The sequence below is a fragment of the Simochromis diagramma genome, unplaced genomic scaffold (assembly GCF_900408965.1).
Source record: "Simochromis diagramma unplaced genomic scaffold, fSimDia1.1 OVJJ01000618.1, whole genome shotgun sequence".
Taxonomy (NCBI): Eukaryota; Metazoa; Chordata; class Actinopteri; order Cichliformes; family Cichlidae; genus Simochromis; species Simochromis diagramma.
Genome location: NW_024387423.1, coordinates 129,684 through 140,072, shown reverse-complemented (window position 1 = coordinate 140,072; position 10,389 = coordinate 129,684).

The following is a 10,389-nucleotide window of genomic DNA, read 5'->3' as shown; positions in this document are numbered from 1 at the left end:
CGGTTCGATATTTTTTCGATACAAAAAAAATGTTCATGCCTTTTTAATTTGTCATTTATTAAAATTATAAATATATATTTTAACTCAAAAGTACAGTTTTTAAATTTAACCCTAACCCTTGTGCGTGTTTTTTATTTTGACAGCGAATGCGCACCTGCGGACCACTTATGTGCAGCCCTGGTTATTTAGCTCGTCATATTGCAGCCACAGAAATTATTTTGTCCATGAAACCATAAAGCTGCACTTTCTTTTTGCCTTATAGTCTGATTTGTCATAACTTCTCCGTTTTGTGGTAAGCTTTTCTTTGGCTGTCACTTCTTCACCCTGACCTGTCTTATTTGGCTCAGCAGAACTAAAATATATATCCTGCTGCTTTTACACACGCACTCACATAAGTTCAGCGATTCTCTGCGCGATCAACCTCTCACATGTTTAAGCTTGCTGCGGGAGATTTCACTTGTCATGTTTGCATAGTAAGCTAACGATTAATAAGACGATGTCAGAGGAATTGGTGCGCAAATTATCATCACTCACAGATCAGTGCTGTCGCTCTCTATACACAGTTCGCACGATTGCAAAGTGAAAGCAAAAAAAACAAGCGCAAATTCAAACGCGATTTCAATATGTCACATATTGACAGTGGCTCACCGATGCCAATGACATAATTACCCAGCTACATTTCTGAAAGAATGCAAAAGCACTGACATATATCTTTCCTTCCTACAATAGCCCGACGGGCAGGGAAGAGATAGATTTTGGTAGCCCGACTGAAAAAATCGCTAGCCCCAGGACGTCGGGCTAGCGATATTGCAAGCCCTGTATCTGATTGAGGAATCACTCATCTTTGGAAAAGAGAGTTTATTACAGAGAAATGTCTCTTTCCAAAATAAAAGCTATACTATCCGCTTCTTCTGGGCTATATTCTCAGCAGCATAAGGAGAATCATGTGTTAACAGCTGTCTAAATGACTCGGCTAAAGTTAGTAGCATGCTTGTTGTTTTTGTCTTTGCACTAGGATGATGTCGGCGTAAATGTGCAGTCATATTCGTTGTGTTCCCACTAGTGCTTTCAGGTTAATCTCGTTGAAATGACCTTAATGCCACAACACGGCAAATCTCCGTTAACGAGCTACCGCCGATCGCCCCGTGCATGGGGCTAGACGGCCAACACGTTAACGAGCTAACTGCGCTAACACACTAGTTCCCACCCATGTAATTGAGCATTGCATGGCACATCCAACATACTGTTTTACTTTAGTCCATGACTCGCTTACCTTCAGGGTCATACGTCACATGAAAACCAAAATAATTCCAAACGCCAGATCTGAATGAGGGTGGGGGAGGTCCATGTTGCAAGGAGAGCTTAACTTCTGTCTTGCTAGCTTGCCCTGCGCTCTTCCTTCTGACGATGCTGTCTGTGTTGAGTGCTCAGTGGATCTGCGCTCGACAGTGCAGCCTAGGCGGAGTAGTCGAACGCAGATTCACTGAGCGCTCAACACAGACAGCATCGTCAGAAGGAAAGTGGGCGATAAATAAAAAGCCGAGAGAAAAGCCGATCAGCTGATCATTGATCAGTTTCATGATTGAAGTAGAAACAGGAGAGGGAGGGTGAGAGGATGAGAGAAGAAGAGGTAGCTGTGCAGCGTAAACACAGAATAACTCCAGCTTTGTGTCTTTTTCATTGTAGCTGAAGTCCGGGACAAACTGTGTTCCTTTTCACCTCAATACGAAACGCGTAATATTTTCTCTGAATACGAGACGATTCCGTTTTTTACGGGACAGTTGGCAACTCTAATAAATAACCTTATGAACAAAATAAAGTTCAACATCAGTAACATAGCACCCACCCAGCTGTATAGAAACCCCGTCATGCTAGCTAGCACACAGTACGAAAAAGTCAGCACAACGAAAATAAACTCCACCTAAACTTGGTTTATATCTGACCCAGATAGACTTCAGGTCATAACGTCTTACCTGAAGTTCAGTTCACCTGACACTCTCGGACTTCGGGTCTCTCCTCTTGCCTCCCTTTTCCTTCATCCACCTGCTGGCCTCCACCACTTGCTAATGTAACTGAATCTGTGGAAGCTCCGCGATAGCCACCACACGAAGTAATGAATAACGAGCCTATCGAAATCCCAGTAACGAGTAACGCGTTCCTGGTTTTGGCATAATAACTAGTTACCGTGCTCGTTACCACAATAATAACGTAGTTACTGTAACGCGTTACTTAATAACGCGTTAGTCCCAACACTGGTGAACAGTAGATGTCAGGTGTCAGGTGCATCTCTCAGGTTCTGTATTAGGTCTTTGTTGGATTTGTTCCAGTTATTTAAGGGCATGACTTTCAGAATCAGTTTAACTGTTTCAGCCCTGCCACTTATGTTTTTGTGCTCTGCTTGTCCAGTTTCCTCAGATTTTTACAGGACACACCGCATCTCATGTCAAGCTTTCACCACCTCTGGAAATATTATTTTCTGTCTGTCAAATTGTATTTTATTTGGCATTTTTCATAGTTTTAAATAAAGAAACAGGGTGGGAGGTTCTAATAACAATATGTCTGCGTAAAATAGGTTCATTGCTAAGTTGTCTGTTGTGTGTAGACACAACAATGGTTTTTCACTTGTACCTTTTTAGACAAGTGTCTTAAAAACATTCAAAAAATTCAGAAATCCAAAAATTCAGAAAATGATCCAGTGCAATGTCTGAAGAAAAGCTTTGAGAGACTTTCAGAAAGCCTGGAAAACAAAGAAAGAAAAAATAAATAAATAAATAAAATAAAAACCAAAAATGGAAGTCTAGCAAATTGAAAGCAAAATATCAGGAAATGAGGGGTGGCTAGAGACTTTTTGTATATATTTTTGTATCTCTTTTTTCTTCTCTGAAATGCTTGTAGGGTTGCTTCATGCAAGACTGTTAGTTTATTCTGAATGTCCTGTTGTAAGTAGTATTGCATAACAGTGTAAAGAATAAAAGAATGATTTTGAACAAATTCATTTGTTAATTGATCTAAAGTCATTGGGAGTTTCTTTCATTTTCTTCTTTTTTCATTTACTATAATTTCAATTATACTTCAATTTCACATTTAACATTTCTTAGAATAGAGACAAGCATGCTCCTCAGCATTTACTTTCATAGCAGTCTTGTATTGTCTTTTCATTTAATTTGTATTGCTACAGTACAGTCATGGCATAAAGAAAGTCAGTTTTAAGAGTTTTCATATCAAGGCACAATAAAAACTCATTTGGTCGTCTATAGACCTCAGTTAACACATTAAATGTTAAAGCTCATGACAGTGCAATTAGAAAACACTAAACTGACTTGTTAGGAATGGTTTCCAGGATGCTTGTTCTCGCTAAAAATGAAGATCGCAATACAGCTTAGATTTGCAAAGTTACATCTGTTACATCTGCAATTAACAAGATTTCTGGAACAGTAATGTTTGGACAGACAAGTGGACGTGGTTGACCATAATGCACAGTGTGGCTACAACCAACCACAACAGTTTTTTTTTGTGTGTGTGTGTGTGTGTGTGTGTGTGTGTGTGTGTGTGTGTGTGTGTGTTACTGTTCACTGGGATTGGGAACCACTGGACAGTATAAGGCAGGGGTGGGCAATTTCAGGCCCTGAGGGCCGGTGTCCTGCAGGTTTTAGATCTCATCTTGGGTCAACACACCTGAATCACATGATTAGTTTGTTACCAGGCCTCTGGAGAACTTCAGGACATGTTGAGGACCTAATTTAGCCATTTAAATCAGCTGTGTTGGTTCAAGGACACATCTAAAACCTGCAGGGACACCGGCCCTCGAGGCCTGGAGTTGCCCACCCCTGGTATAAGGGAAAGAAAGAAAGCGAGTGGCCTTCTTTAAGTTTCTTGAAAACATTTCACCATTTCACCAACATTTCTCTGTCTGCTTCTTCAGTTCTAAAACCTTTGATTTTAAAGCCCTCCATGGCCTAGCCCCATCTTATCTCTCTGAACTGCTACAGCCTTATATGCCCACCTGCTCGCTGATCAGCTGTTCCTCAATGTACCCAGGACTGAGTGTAAACTTAGAGATCATGCTTTTGCTGTAGCAGCTCCAAAACTGTGGAATGATCTGCCTGTAGAGATTAGAAAGGCTCTTCTCTGCCTGATTTTAAATCTCTTCTGAAAACGCATCTCTTCACCTTGGCCTTGGCGCCTTGTGAAATGTTGGTTTTAGTTTATTATTATTTCAACTGTTTAAGTTGATTCCATGCTGTTTTATCTTGTTTTTTAATAAAGGGCTGTTTTAATTGTATATATTATGTGTTTTATTTTTTGCTGTTTTGTTTTATTCTATTGTTCTTAACTTATTTACTGTACAGCCCTTTGGTCCTGTACTGGGTATTTTATAGCACTTTATAAAAGTTGGATTTGATTGGATTGGATCAGAAACCCAGTGTTGGTGAGTCCCAGGTACAGTGGGGCAAAAAAGTATTTAGTCAGCCACCGATTGTGCAAGTTCCCCCACCTAAAATGATGACAGAGGTCAGTAATTTGCACCAGAGGTACACTTCAACTGTGAGAGACAGAATGTGAAAAAAAAATCCATGAATCCACATGGTAGGATTTGTAAAGAATTTATTCGTAAATCAGGGTGGAAAATAAGTATTTGGTCAATAACAAAAATACAACTCAATACTTTGTAACATAACCTTTGTTGGCAATAACAGAGGTCAAACGTTTACTATAGGTCTTTACCGGGTTTGCACACACAGTAGCTGGTATTTTGGCCCATTCCTCCATGCAGATCCTCTCGAGAGCAGTGATGTTCTGGGGCTGTCGCCGAGCAACACGGACTTTCAACTCCCGCCACAGATTTTCTATGGGGTTGAGGTCTGGAGACTGGCTAGGCCACTCAAGGACTTTCAAATGCTTCTTACGGAGCCACTCCTTTGTTGCCCGGGCGGTGTGTTTTGGATCATTGTCATGTTGGAAGACCCAGCCTCGTTTCATCTTCAAAGTTCTCACTGATGGAAGGAGGTTTTGGCTCAAAATCTCACGATACATGGCCCCATTCATTCTGTCCTTAACACGGATCAGTCGTCCTGTCCCCTTGGCAGAAAAACAGCCCCATAGCATGTTTCCACCCCCATGCTTCACAGTAGGTATGGTGTTCTTGGGATGCAACTCAGTATTCTTCTTCCTCCAAACACGACGAGTTGTGTTTATACCAAAAAGTTCTACTTTGGTTTCATCTGACCACATGACATTCTCCCAATCCTCTGCTGTATCATCCATGTGCTCTCTGGCAAACTTCAGACGGGCCTGGACATGCACTGGCTTCAGCAGCGGAACACGTCTGGCACTGCGGGATTTGATTCCCTGCCGTTGTAGTGTGTTACTGATGGTGACCTTTGTTACTTTGGTCCCAGCTCTCTGCAGGTCATTCACCAGGTCCCCCCGTGTGGTTCTGGGATCTTTGCTCACCGTTCTCATGATCATTTTGACCCCACGGGATGAGATCTTGCGTGGAGCCCCAGATCGAGGGAGATTATCAGTGGTCTTGTATGTCTTCCATTTTCTGATGATTGCTCCCACAGTTGATTTTTTCACACCAAGCTGCTTGCCTATTGTAGATTCACTCTTCCCAGTCTGGTGCAGGTCTACAATACTTTTCCTGGTGTCCTTCCAAAGCTCTTTGGTCTTGGCCATGGCGGAGTTTGGAGTCTGACTGTTTGAGGCTGTGGACAGGTGTCTTTTATACAGATGATGAGTTCAAACAGGTGCCATTCATACAGGTAACGAGTGGGGGACAGAAAAGCTTCTTACAGAAGACGTTACAGGTCTGTGAGAGCCAGAGATTTTCCTTGTTTGAGGTGACCAAATACTTATTTTCCACCCTGATTTACGAATAAATTCTTTACAAATCCTACCATGTGAATTCATGGATTTTTCTTTCACATTCTGTCTCTCACAGTTGAAGTGTACCTCTGGTGCAAATTACTGACCTCTGTCATCATTTTAAGTGGGGGAACTTGCACAATCGGTGGCTGACTAAATACTTTTTTGCCCCACTGTATTTAATCCCTAGTAGGAGTTGTCCCTTAAGAGGGTCATTGACCCACTATTCATCATGTGCCTCACCACATGCACCAAGGTGTGAAAAAGGGTGTGGGTCATTATCAGCAGAGGCTTTGGGTGAAGAAATTGTGAGACCTTACCTCACCCTATCATATGACCCATTCAGATCACCTGACACAAGATGTGAATGGGGATTGAGGTGCCTGGAAAGGCATCTCAAGAGTAGGTGGCTGATAGTTGGTGTTATTTGTGTCACCTGTGGTTTAATGCTCTGGTGGGCCGGATATGCTGTATATGCACTAGAGATTTAAGACACAAATCCATGTGTCTAATTAATAAAGCCAATCTATTTGACTGGATATTATTGAGTCTATTTTACAGTGAACTACTGATATTAATTTTTTTATAAATTCTAAAACTATAAAGAAAAAAATATCATAACTGTTTCTTGTGCTAGCAGAAGAACAAACACATTTTAAATGTTACATTTAAGATATAGTCTTAGTCATTAAGCAAATCTGCCGCGATCTTAGTGAACAACGGCAGCTGTCAGATGCATGAAGAATTTGCATTTATCTCAACGGGACTCATGGGGAACTTCAGACAATGCCTGGACTGTCAGTCTGCACATCGACTGCTTGGAGCAGAGCATGTGTCTTTGCAGCCACTCTCAATCTAGACCAGGTGCGGGGGAACTCCAGGCCTCAAGGGCCGGTGTCCTGCAGGTTTTAGATGTGTCCTTGATCCAACACAGTTTATTTACAGTTTTTCTCAGTTGCTTTGGTGCTTTTCTCAGATCAGAAAATTCTCAAAACCATTAGTGCAACCTCCACAATGTTTATTCATTTGTACACATCATAGTTGCAATTTCTCCTTCCTCTGAACAAATTGCAAATGCTCTTGTACATGTATTAGTTGCTTTCATATAATTCTCTGCCGTTTTATAACATTATCATTTGCTTATGTCATGTCAGTCAAAATGAACTCTACTTTCGGATGCTGAATAGTCGTTCCCAATAAAACTAATAGACTTCATTTCATTGCTGGAGTCATTACATACAAAATTGTTGACTTAGGTATCAAATTCTGCCCAGAAAATTTTATACCTTTTGTTATTATTTTTCCTGGAAATGTCTCCTAAATAGAACAATTTCTCTCAGGTGAACTTCAGCTTTCACTGATGAGGAGGTGTGGAAAGTATTACAGGGAGTGCAGAATTATTAGGCAAGTTGTATTTTTGAGGAATAATTTTATTATTGAACAACAACCATGTTCTCAATGAACCCAAAAAACTCATTAATATGAAAGCTGAATGTTTTTGGAAGTAGTTTTTAGTTTGTTTTTAGTTTTAGCTATTTTAGGGGGATATCTGTGTGTGCAGGTGACTATTACTGTGCATAATTATTAGGCAACTTAACAAAAAACAAATATATACCCATTTCAATTATTTCTGACATTCAAAAACAAAACAAAAACAAATCAGCGACCAATATAGCCACCTTTCTTTGCAAGGACACTCAAAAGCCTGCCATCCATGGATTCTGTCAGTGTTTTGATCTGTTCACCATCAACATTGCGTGCAGCAGCAACCACAGCCTCCCAGACACTGTTCAGAGAGGTGTACTGTTTTCCCTCCTTGTAAATCTCACATTTGATGATGGACCACAGGTTCTCAATGGGGTTCAGATCAGGTGAACAAGGAGGCCATGTCATTAGTTTTTCTTCTTTTATACCCTTTCTTGCCAGCCACACTGTGGAGTACTTGGACGCGTGTGATGGAGCATTGTCCTGCATGAAAATCATGTTTTTCTTGAAGGATGCAGACTTCTTCCTGTACCACTGCTTGAAGAAGGTGTCTTCCAGAAACTGGCAGTAGGACTGGGAGTTGAGCTTGACTCCATCCTCGACCCGAAAAAGCCCCACAAGCTCGTCTTTGATGATACCAGCCCAAACCAGTACTCCACCTCCACCTTGCTGGCGTCTGAGTCGGACTGGAGCTCTCTGCCCTTTACCAATCCAGCCACGGGCCCATCCATCTGGCCCATCAAGACTCACTCTCATTTCATCAGTCCATAAAACCTTAGAAAAACCAGTCTTGAGATATTTCTTGGCCCAGTCTTGACGTTTCAGCTTGTGTGTCTTGTTCAGTGGTGGTCGTCTTTCAGCCTTTCTTACCTTGGCCATGTCTCTGAGTATTGCACACCTTGTGCTTTTGGGCACTCCAGTGATGTTGCAGCTCTGAAATATGGCCAAACTAGTGGCATCTTGGCAGCTGCACGCTTGACTTTTCTCAGTTCATGGGCAGTTATTTTGCGCCTTGGTTTTTCCACACGCTTCTTGCGACCCTGTTGACTATCTTGAATGAAACGCTTGATTGTTCGATGATCACGCTTCAGAAGCCTTGCAATTTTGAGACTGCTGCATCCTTCTGCAAGATATCTCGCTATTTTTGACTTTTCTGAGCCTGTCAAGTCCTTCTTTTGACCCATTTTGCCAAAGGAAAGGAAGTCTCCTAATAATTATGCACACCTGATATAAGGTGTTGATGTCATTAGACCACACCCCTTCTCATTACAGAGATGCACATCACCTAATATGCTTAATTGGTAGTAGGCTTTCGAGCCTATACAGCTTGGAGTAAGACAACATGCATGAAGAGGTTGATGTGGACACAATACTCATTTGCCTAATAATTCTGCACTCCCTGTAGTTGTAACCAATGACAAGCCACTTGTTCACAGTCACTCATGGATCAATCCCATGAACCCTCAACTGGCAAGCATATATGAACCGAGCAGGACATAGGCTGTATCCCAATTCAGGGTCTGCAGCCTTAAAGTACGCAGCCTCAACGATCCTCAAGGGCCGCGTACTCAAAGACCGCTGAGGCCGGAAGTGCGAGGCATGTGAAATGGGACGGTCTAGCCTCCTTTGCGCTGCCCAGGTTGCCCAGCAACCATGATACTAACAGCTGGAAACGTGTCATACAGCTTTGTTTGACAGAAATGAAGGAGAAAATCTTTTGTTCATTTGTTTGTTTCTTTCTACATGAGCTTTGATCATTCTCTGTAAGATTAAGCTCAGCTATTGAACGGCGTATATTTTAAAGTAAAGGCTTTAAAACCAAGTTAGTACAAACGTCACTAATGTCACATAACTTTGCCGACATGTGGTCAACAGTAACGTTTTAATGTTCTTCGTCATTAAACATTTGCACATAAATAAGTGACATGATATTTAGTACTTACTTAAAGTTTACTCTTCGGGCGCCCCTCATCCGCCGTTTTTTTTCAGCAAAATTATCCACACCCGCCGCCGCGCTATGCATTCTGGGATATGTTGGGCCACGAAGTCTACACTGCCACAGCCTTAAAATTCAGGGAAATGAAGGACTCATTTCAGGGCCGCATTTCGAGCAGCCTTTGAATTGGGACAGCCTTTGGCGCGCCGCTGTGACGTAATCGGCCTTGAAATGCATACTTTAAGGCTGCAGACCCTGAATTGGGATACAGCCATAGTGTGTACCATTTCTACAATTTTGTGACACAGAAATGGAAGGTCAGCATCGTGGAAGAGGGGTGAGGATGCGGGGGGGGGGACAAAACAGGGGAAGAGGGAAAAGATGCCAAATACAGGCAGATTCCTAATTAAATTAGGGCAACACTTGTCACAATGGATGAGGCTGGTCGGAGGGTGTTGGAAGAACCACTGTGAATTTAATCATTTAAACATTTCGTAGGGAGAACAGGTATGTATAGTATTGGACAGTAATCCAACATCTCGTAATTAGAGATGGACCGATCCGATATTACGTATCGGTATCGGTCCGATACTGACCTAAATTACTGGATCGGATATCGGAGAAAAATAAAAAATGTAATCCGATCCATTAAATATCACGAAAGCACCTCACAAAACTTGCAACACGCCGTAACTCACCTCAGAACGTTAGCACGTCGGAGCAGTATGCATCACGTGATAGAGCGGCTGTGGCATGCGGGACCTGTCGGTGGTCTGGATAGCATTTGGAGCTTCGCTAGCAACCCGGCATTTCATCTCTGACAAAGTTATCCCCGAGAGAAGTAAAGCAAGTGTGTAAGTCCATCTCTGAATGTTTGTAAAGCATTCCTGCGTTAAGCTTAACAAGCGACTGCCTCTTCTCGCTGCTACTTCAATCATGAAACTGCTTAACGATCAGCTGATCAGCTTTTCTGTCGCGACTCCGTCTCTCTTCTTTGTTTTTGGCCCACTTTGCACCAGAAAGAGGAAACCAGCGGCTGAACAACCGCAGCACGTTTAAGCTTGATCAGCTGTTGTTAGAATGTATTTAATATTACTTTC